The 9,218-nt window shown below is 41.8% G+C and overlaps 1 protein-coding gene across 5 annotated transcripts in view; it reads left to right on the top strand.

Annotated features, from left to right (window-relative positions):
* Positions 1 to 226: 226 nt before the first annotated feature.
* Positions 227 to 9,218, top strand: part of CASZ1 (castor zinc finger 1) — a 243,234-nt gene continuing 234,242 nt past the window's right edge. For all 5 annotated transcript variants that reach the window (XM_009325209.1, XM_009325207.1, XM_009325208.1 and 2 more), the window contains exon 1: positions 227 to 268. The gene's annotated coding sequence lies outside the window, so the exon portion shown is untranslated. The remainder of the gene's footprint in view (positions 269 to 9,218) is intronic.

The following is a 9,218-nucleotide window of genomic DNA, read 5'->3' as shown; positions in this document are numbered from 1 at the left end:
ACAGTTTCAACAAGCAAATAAAGACTGCACAGTCCTGTCTTAAAGGGGAAGCACTCTGCAAAGTAGTATATAGGCCCTGATATTCTCAACAGAAGGCCTGGCCCATCTGCAAGAAGGGATCGTGTGGCCATAGTCTGTGGACTCCTGTCTCTTTTAGGTGGCCCTTTAAGCAAGAGTGAGAGATACAGAGTGGAACGGTGCTCACCATGACCTACATCAGCGTGACATTCCCGGGCTGTCCCACGCACTGACCCCGGAATTGATTCTGGTAGGTTCCGAGTGCTGTGTCTGCCTGGCTGAGACATGAGATTTCTAGGAAACTTGTCATAAGCGGAAGATGCGCAACCAGAATTTCTTAACTTTTGATGGGGTTCATGCCAGTATGTCGATGCCATGTTGGCAACACTGAGTAGAGAAGGAAGGGACAGGTCTTGTTGTGAGCTGCAAAGCGGACAGTCTCATACTTGTCTGGATTTGCTAAAATGAGACTGTTGTCCTAATTTCTGGTATACTGCATGTATTATGTCTACTTCTCCTTTTCCACTTTCTTCAAAATTTTAGAGGGAAACCAGGGTCTTGAAGAGGGGAAACTGAAATCTGAGATTGCAGTTTCTTTCTGTGGGTGAGCACCTCAAAAGCTGCGATCGAGACAAAGATGGGGCTTCCATCTTTGTAAGAGGGTCCTACCGGCACTCCTTCCCTCCATTTAGCTGCAACATAATCTGAGCAGAAATTGTGAAATTGGGTCAAGAGAGGAATTCATCTATGGGAAATATTATTTCTTTATCTCTGTTCTATGAAAATGTATGGTATTGTCTGTTTATTACAGGCCTAAGTTTGAAAGGAAACCAAATGTCTTGAAGTGTCTAAGTGGGCTTCTTGGTATAGACTATTATATCATATAAAATAGCAGTATGGTGTTCAGTGAAAAGATGCTGTGAAGTCATTGAGACAGCTAGGACATAGGGGGCACTTTGGTTCCAATATAATCAGTGATAACTGGATGTCAGCATCATTGTGAAAGAGATTGGCTATAACCATTGAGACAGGAAAATACCCGTATAATTAGTACAGCCGAGGAAGCCACTATAGCAAATGAGACAGGAAGGCCCAATATGCTCAGTGCAGTGAAAGGAATCAGTATAATCGGTGTGACAGAGAATACCTGGTACAATCAATATGTGCTACAGTGTTTTGGAGCTAGTGTGATGGTGTACTATAGGACAAACAGAATAATTCCACAACCAAGAAGTTTAATATGGTCAACAGATACGAGGAACCCAATGTGATCAACTGGAAAAGGGATTGAATGTTATCAGTGGGTGTGGAGACAATGATAATGATATAATCAATGGGACATCAGGTCTTCTGGCTTTCAAACCTCATGCTGTCCATTCTTGACACTGAAAATTGCTTTAAAGAATATTTGTTGGTACGTATACAGCACACAGTTTGCAAAAGTGTGTATACATTGCTGTGATGTAGAAACAGTGTCAGGTTGCCCCACCATGATGAATTGCGCTTGTCCATATAGTCAGGTAAGTGGGTGAGTGGCGCATGTGCAAGTGCTAAAATGAGTGAGTTTTATCAGATGTAAGGAATCGGTGGTGCTGCAGGTCTCATGCTGCAGTCCCTTTTCTGCAGCATTATGGAAGGATTTGGTTCTAAGAACATCCTAAGTACCCTGCGGAGAACAATAAGAGCAGCCATTTGGCTCATGGTGAGCCTCGTCCCTTCTAATGCACTTGCAGTCCCCCAGGGCCACGTCTAATTACTGCTCAAACAAAATAGTTGCAACGATGCATCATGCCAAAACCATCCAGAATAAGCCTCACACAGTGGAATTTGTTGTCAGTCTTGCCTTTTTTTTTTTTTCTTTTTTTGCGCAGTGCTGGCAAGAAAACTTTTTAACCCCCATCCCTATTCAGGGATCTGCAGCATCTGCATCTAGCTGGCATCTGTCAAATCCCCAAGAGATCCTAACGAGAAGGTTACTTCTGAGGTCCATGAGGTTCACTGGATATTTTCTACTTTGGTGAAGAGAGGGTTCCTTCCCAGGAAGTCTCTGCACACAGAGGCTTTCGTTGTGAGCAGATTTTGCTTTCCACTAGAAATCAAAGTCCAGTCCTCCCTTTCAACTAAAGCCAGCCTCTGGACTGAAGTTATCTCTAAGGGCACTGAATACTCTTTAACAGGAAGGGACAAGCTCTCTCCAGCGATAGTGTCTTTGAGAAGGCGTATAACACGTATATAAGCTCCCATTTAAAAGGAAACTAACTGTTCTGTTTGCTGCTACAAGAGCTGACCTTAATCTTTGCTTTATCTGAACCCTTCCTTTGACACTATAAGCCCTGGTTGTCATCCACCCCAGTGTAGTTTTACCTTCAAAAATAATAATAATTTCTCAGGGATTAGGGTGTGGCCACTTACAGCAAAGAAAGATAATGTCAAGCTTACATACAGGTATATGGCTATAAGTACACACAGGGATGCCTGCCTGTACACATGTATACACATATATATCCAGGAATGCATAGCTATAGCTATATGTTATGTGTACATATATAGGAAGGTAAATAGATATATACAAACTCAGCCTGTGGTAGTTTGAACTGTTTCAAACACAGTGCATACCCTGGTGGGAGGCATCTCGCTGGTTAAGATACTCTTTGATGAACTGATGAAGTTCTCTAAGCACAGGGAGGTCCAGCACTGCCCCACAGGCAGTCCACAACACTTCAGGATTTCACCAGCAATGGCCCTATATGGGTCAAGAACCTTTTCAGAGGAACTAGTGAAAGCTCATATCCATTTGCCAGCACAGATGGCTACTCAAAACCAGAGTCCAAATGCAAGAACTCCCAAACGTAAGGAAGCTTAAAATCTGGGTCCCCATGTCATGACTTAAACCTTACACAGTTATACCTGAGGCTAAAGTCAATTCATAGTCACTGATCCAGACAAATTTGTTGACTGCTGTACCATAAGGCATTGACAAGTGTCCTGCAACAGCCTGAAGAAAGAGCATGTAACTTCCATTTATGTGAAATCTAAGGGCTAGTGAGAGCGAGGGATTGCTCACATCTGGGTTTCAAGTCCTATCTGTAGTGCTGTGGGGAGCTTCATGTTGCATTACAAATTGAGAGATGTGCAGGTGTATGAATGCAAACCCAGGAAATTTAAGATGTCTCTTCTCTGTTCAGTGTACTTTGCATGGTCCTCACTGGTGTGAATGGCAGTTAGAAGAGTGCAATGTGAAGAAAATACACCCACAAAACAGAAGCTTTAAAACAGCTCTGTAATATGGCCAGAAAGCCATGAGTGTCCAGGAGGTAAGCCTAGATTCAGAACCCAGTGCTCTGAAATCTCTGGTTACTAGCAAAAGCATTTGAAAATAAATATAGACACAAATTAAAATGATACCATTTTTGACAAAGTAGACAGTAGTTGAAATATAATGAGGCACTGTAGAAAAATGCCCCTCCACCAAGCGAGCACTTGCTGGGTGGATTAGCCAGCATTCCTTCTCCTCCATTGAGTGGTGTCACAAGCTAATAAATATTTCAGAATTGGCTGTATTCAATCCAGCCCTTGTCCCGGTTGACGTCTGTTCTCTCAGTTTTCAGAAGGAGACAGGTGCAGAAGGATGAAAAGGGATTTAATTACTAAACATCCCCTACTCCCAGAATCCAAACACATGCTGTACTGTACATATACACCACACCTACTGTACTCACAAGCACATAAAATACTCATGCACACAGAGTCACACCTACTACACTCTGCGACACACACTTACTGAATCCACATTGCACACAGATTGTGTTTGGAAGTAGAGGATTCACATTGCATTACACCAATGTGTTTTGACCATTGGACATGGAAGATACATGTGCGTGCTGAAGTTATAGCACATATTTCTCCTCTAGAGCCACACATCCAGTTGCAGAAATGCAAGACAGACAGAAATGGCTTGTTTGTCCCCTCCTTGTGGCCAATCTTTAAAAAAATAAGAATTGGCTACAGCTGCCCGCCAGGAAAGATAAACTTTTTTTTTTCCCCCCTTCTTGTGCTGAATGTTTTGCATTCAGTCCCTGCCTCTTCTCAGTTTGGGTAGCAATACAAAGAGTCACACTGTACATCACTATACCCACACTGTAGTCACCATATAGTCCCTCACCTGCAGAGAGTACATTGCATGTTTACATACATGTGACTTATTTACTCTATTAATGGTTTATTTTTACACACTTTGGTCTGATACAAGTAGTGTACAAAGGCCCTAATCATAACCTTTAAAACTTCTGTTCTTATAAGGCTAGATTTTCAGATATTGTGCACCCACAATTGAGGGCATTTTCAAGAGCTCCTATTTAGACACCACACAATAAGCTAGGGAAATGGTGCCGCTCATTCAGTTGGTATCTGGATCACTACTGTAGGGATGTTATCTTCTCTTCCAAAGACTTTCCTGCTATTTGACAGGGAAGATCTAGTAGCACTTTTCACAATAACAATAGTCTTAGTCTGGGAGTTGCAGGCAAATTTCAGTGTGAGAAGCTGCATTCAACCTCTTTAAACTTTCCTGGCACTTTCAGCTACAAAGAGGATACTCCTTCGTTTCCTATTCCAGGCTGTGCTGGCCTAACTGTTCCTGTGGGTTGTTCAGCAGCAGTTGTGCTCCACCACGGAGACAGCTGCGTGGCAGAAAGGGCAGTGGTAGGCAGTGTGGCCAAGTTGGTGGAGCCTCAGTGGGGGCTTAGGAGATAACATGTCTTCCTCGGTTCTGGCCCTCGCTCATTGGAAGAAGTCAGGTCATTTTATGCCAGTTGCCTCAGTTTCATCATCTGTAAAATGAGGCTAGTAATATGAACTTCTTTTGGAAAGTGATTTGAGATTTACTGAGCTAGCAAGTACTTGTCTGGGTAGTCTATTTGAGTGCTTTGAGATCTTTGAGGGGGTCCTGAGTGTCTTGGTGTGATATATTGCTGTTACTTTAGACAGCAAAGAAAAAGAAAGGAATAGAGTTGAAGAAAAAGGAAAGTTGGGTGCTCCTCCAGTCCTGCTCCCACTGGAATTGTACTGTTGACTCCAGTCTAAGCAGGATCAGGACCTGGAAGCTCGAGTGATAGATGGTGACAAACACCAAGAAAATCAAAAGTGATGGATGATGAAAGCAAATGGTTCTGTGTCTGGGCTAGAAGGGGTTTCCAGATAATGTATCACTTAGGTCAAATACAGAACACCAGTGGCTTTAGAGCTAGGTAATTAGTGTATCAGAAAATTGGGGGAAATTATGTATGTTTTTAAGATGGGCTATTAAAGCAAGCCATGAATTATTGAGAAGGGAAACTGCTTTCTTTGTTTTATTTAAGTTAACCTTGGAGAGCAGAGAAAGAACATCAGGATGATTTTTTCTGGGACATATGTTCTGTATGAGAGCACATGTGGTTGCAATGCTATGAGGTCCCCCACTGTATCTCAGACACTGCAAACACATGCTTATGTGCACATATGTGCATTCATGCATACACACACAGCAGAGTCTGTAAATACTCTTGCTACATGTGCACAGTACATATATGCATGCTTGTTATCTTTTATATACAAAGCTCCGTACGCACTCAGAATAAAAGCAGTCAGACCTGGTATGTATTACACAAATAGTTGGAATAGTATACTTAAATGTTGCACATAGAATAACATGTGATAAATATAGCCTGTTCCCACCATGCTTATACTACTTGAAATACTTCTGCAGACTCATTTATAGATACACAAATATTTTATTAAAGTAATATTAGGTTTCATATGCATCCCCAAATTGTAATCAAAAATTCATACTATTTTTACATAAATGTTTGTGCAAATTATACATACTGAGCAAAAGTCCTGTGCAAGTTCCTGTATGACCCTATGTTGAGATCTACAGCAGCTTGCGAATTCGTAGCTTACAAACTTAGCCTGTGTATCTACACATACTTGCGTGCACTGTGTGTGTTTGCATATATTCTGTTGATGGACTATGTCCACTCAATACAGAATTCTGTCTTTCCTATAGCAATCTGTAGAATGATTCAAAAGCTGAATTGGGCCTCATTCTCCATTCGACTGGAGGGTTTTAGGAAAATTTCTGTGGAACTCCATTTCCATTAAAGTCTACAGTGTTTTTCTGGAGGAGATGGACTGCTCAGTTAAAAACAGGAGTGCTAATTAAGTTGATTCCACTGTAACTCTCATGGTTGGTTGACTCTACTGTCTGCGTGACCATAAGAGTGTTAATTTGATTTCATGTATAAAGTGTGCTTGTTTCCCCAAACTGCTCTGTTGGTCTCTGATTCTTCACATACTTATAGATAGGCTTAAGTTCTGGCGCAGGAAGACCCTTTTTAGCCTCAGTATGACTTGATGGGTTTGCACAGCATTGCTTATTGCTAAGTGCCACCTCAAATTTTGCAGAATCAGAACTTAAAACTGTTCTTTTCTCTACAAGACTGCCCAGAAAAAGCACCCAAAGGTGTAGTTAAACAAGCAAATTGTCCCCATTTCATAAGTGAAATAAAATTTTCTTGTAATCTGGGAAACATAAGTGGGACTGCAGGAGTCCAAATGGGAAGCACTCTTTTTTGGCACTGGGGCTTTCATTGGCATACGGCTGCTTGGGGGAGTTGGTATGGAACTAGACACCATGCAGCCTCTCGCCTTGTCTTTGGGCCTTGTGGTTGCTAGTGTAAAGCTCTGTAACAGCCCAAATCAAAGGTTTATATCTCTGCATCCTGGAGCACTGAGGAAATTGGCTCTGATTCCAGTTTTGCTCTTTGTACCCATCCATCCTAATTATGACCCATATTCTACTCTGCAGCTGAGAATCTGGGTAAAATCTGTGACTGCTTTGTGCGTGGAGCAAACCACAGTGGGGATCATTCCTTTGATTTCAGGGACCAGGACAGGCCTGTGGACTGCCCAAAGTATTTGTGTTTAAATCAGGACTCTTTAGCAAATATTTGTGCCTTTTTAAAAAACAAAAAACAAAACATTTACTACCCATTCCAAAACAACAGATTGTGTGATACATTAAGCTACAGTTTTCCAGTAGGGATAACATGGAAAGAACAAACACCCTGCCTTTAATTTATTTGTACAATCACAAATTTAAAATATTGCCATTTCTTTCTTAAATGGGAATCTTCTGTGGCACAAAAGTTTTCTGTCTGTGGAATGATCTGTTTGGTTTCCTTTTTACCTCAGAAGGGACTGGATGTCTCTCCTGTTTCTGTGTGCAATAGATTGACCTTTATCAGGATGGAATTTGGAAATGTTAAATTATGAAAACTTTGAGACTTTTGCAGAAATGTTCTTATGTAAAGGATGAGGCCCAGGAAGTAAGAATTAAATTGCAAGAAATAATGGGCTTAAATTGCAGCAAGAAAGATTTAGGTTAGCCATTAGGAAAAACTTTCTTACGATAAGGATAGTTAAACATTGGAATAGATTGTCTAGGTAGGTTGTACAATCTCCATCAAAGGAAGATTTTAAGAACAGGCTAGGCAAACAAGACTGATGTAGCTCCCGCATAGAAGAAAGTGGCCAGACTAAGTGACCTCTAGAGCTCCCTTCTAATCCTATATTCCTATGATATTAGGAGTCTAAGATTTAGCATTGCTTGGGTTATAGCTAACACAGCAACGTGTGCAGTGGGATGGATGGATGGTTGGATGTTGAGGACAGATATATCCTTTCTCACATTAACACTAGTCATGGTTATGGTCCATCTAAATTCCAGTGCATTGCTTAGAAAAATGTGCCCTTTAATTTCCTAATAAAACAGCTGGGTAAATTCTTCTACTTGCAGCTAAAGAAAAAAAAAGTACACTTGAAATGAATTTTTAATACAGATTTGAGTGGGATTGCAGCAGGCGCTTCTGATCTGATAATTGCACTGGATAAGCCAGAGTCGTCATCTTTTTTTCCCATCAGAAATTTTGTGTGAGAGTTTAGTGCTGGTGAAAGTTCCCAGGCTTAGGGCTTGCGAGGTCTCCAGTTAGCTGGAGAATGGGGAGCCTGGGCAGCAGCGAGGACAGGATGGGCAAGGTCATGGGCAGCCAGCAGCTGCTGATTCTCATCCCGTTGCGTCCAGTCAATAGAAGCAAGGTCAAGAGAAATCCTTGCTGTTTATTTAGTCAATGGCCTCTACTGAAATTGCCAAAAAGAGCATACAGTAGCACCTACACCATGGAGCATAGCCAGCTAATAGCAACTAATGTCCGACCCCTCGCTGCTAAATAGTGACTCAGATGGCTGAATCCAAAGGACCAAACAAGAAAAAGACTTATGTATGTTGTTTTGAACACAGACACTTTTTTCCCTTTGTACTTCACTTTCAAAAGTGTAAGTATTGTAGGAGCTGCTGTTTGGGGAGTCACTGACTTTAGAGTGCAAGTGAGTCTTTGAAAGGTTCTTCCCTCTAGGTGGAGTCTTTATGGGGACTGTTCACAGAGGCTATCTTTAGCATATTGAGGTTAATCTCTCTGTTCCCTGTGCAAACACAGAGAGAGGCACGCTTGCCTAGATGGCAGTTCAGAGTAGAAGCCAACCTAGCCACTGTGATTCACCCTCTGGAGCAGCCTGTTTTCTTCCTTGGCTTTGAAAGGTTAAGGCTAAAGTTCACTGGGCAAAAGCTAGCCCTTTTGAATACCCTTTGAAAAGGGTATTGGAATAAGACTTGAAATGTATTCCCCTTTCTTTCTTTAAGACTATCCCAGATTCATTACACCATCTTACTGTCTTTCCTAATTGACACTAGAACATGTTGGCTGGTATTGCTGTCAGTACATCCTACTAGTGAGACAGAGCTTGGATCAGCCAAAGAGTGCTTTTGTTGGCTTGGCATGGCTTAAATTAGTTTCTTGAGGGAAATCAGCTATCTTGGTAAAAGCACTTTGGTTCCTGTATCACTGCAGCTACACTACAGCTTTTCACAGTGTAGAAATACAGTTAAAAAATCATGGCCCTAATTGACATTACCATAAATAATTTCTAGCAGAGACCTGGCTCTGAGTGAATGGGGAAGTATAGCAAGAAAAGCCTCTGTGTCCCATTACCAGCTGCCCTAAGACAAGTCTTGCCTTGAGATCCTCCCAGCTTTGCTCCTGCGGCCTCACAAGACAGACCTTGTGAGACTGGTACAATCCCCAACAGTTGGGAATGCGGTGGTAAAC

The sequence above is a fragment of the Pygoscelis adeliae genome, unplaced genomic scaffold, assembly GCF_000699105.1.
Source record: "Pygoscelis adeliae isolate BGI_AS28 unplaced genomic scaffold, ASM69910v1 Scaffold36, whole genome shotgun sequence".
NCBI classification, from domain to species: Eukaryota; Metazoa; Chordata; class Aves; order Sphenisciformes; family Spheniscidae; genus Pygoscelis; species Pygoscelis adeliae.
The sequence above is the reverse complement of the archived record's forward strand: the minus strand, read 5'-3'. Positions and strand labels throughout refer to the sequence as shown.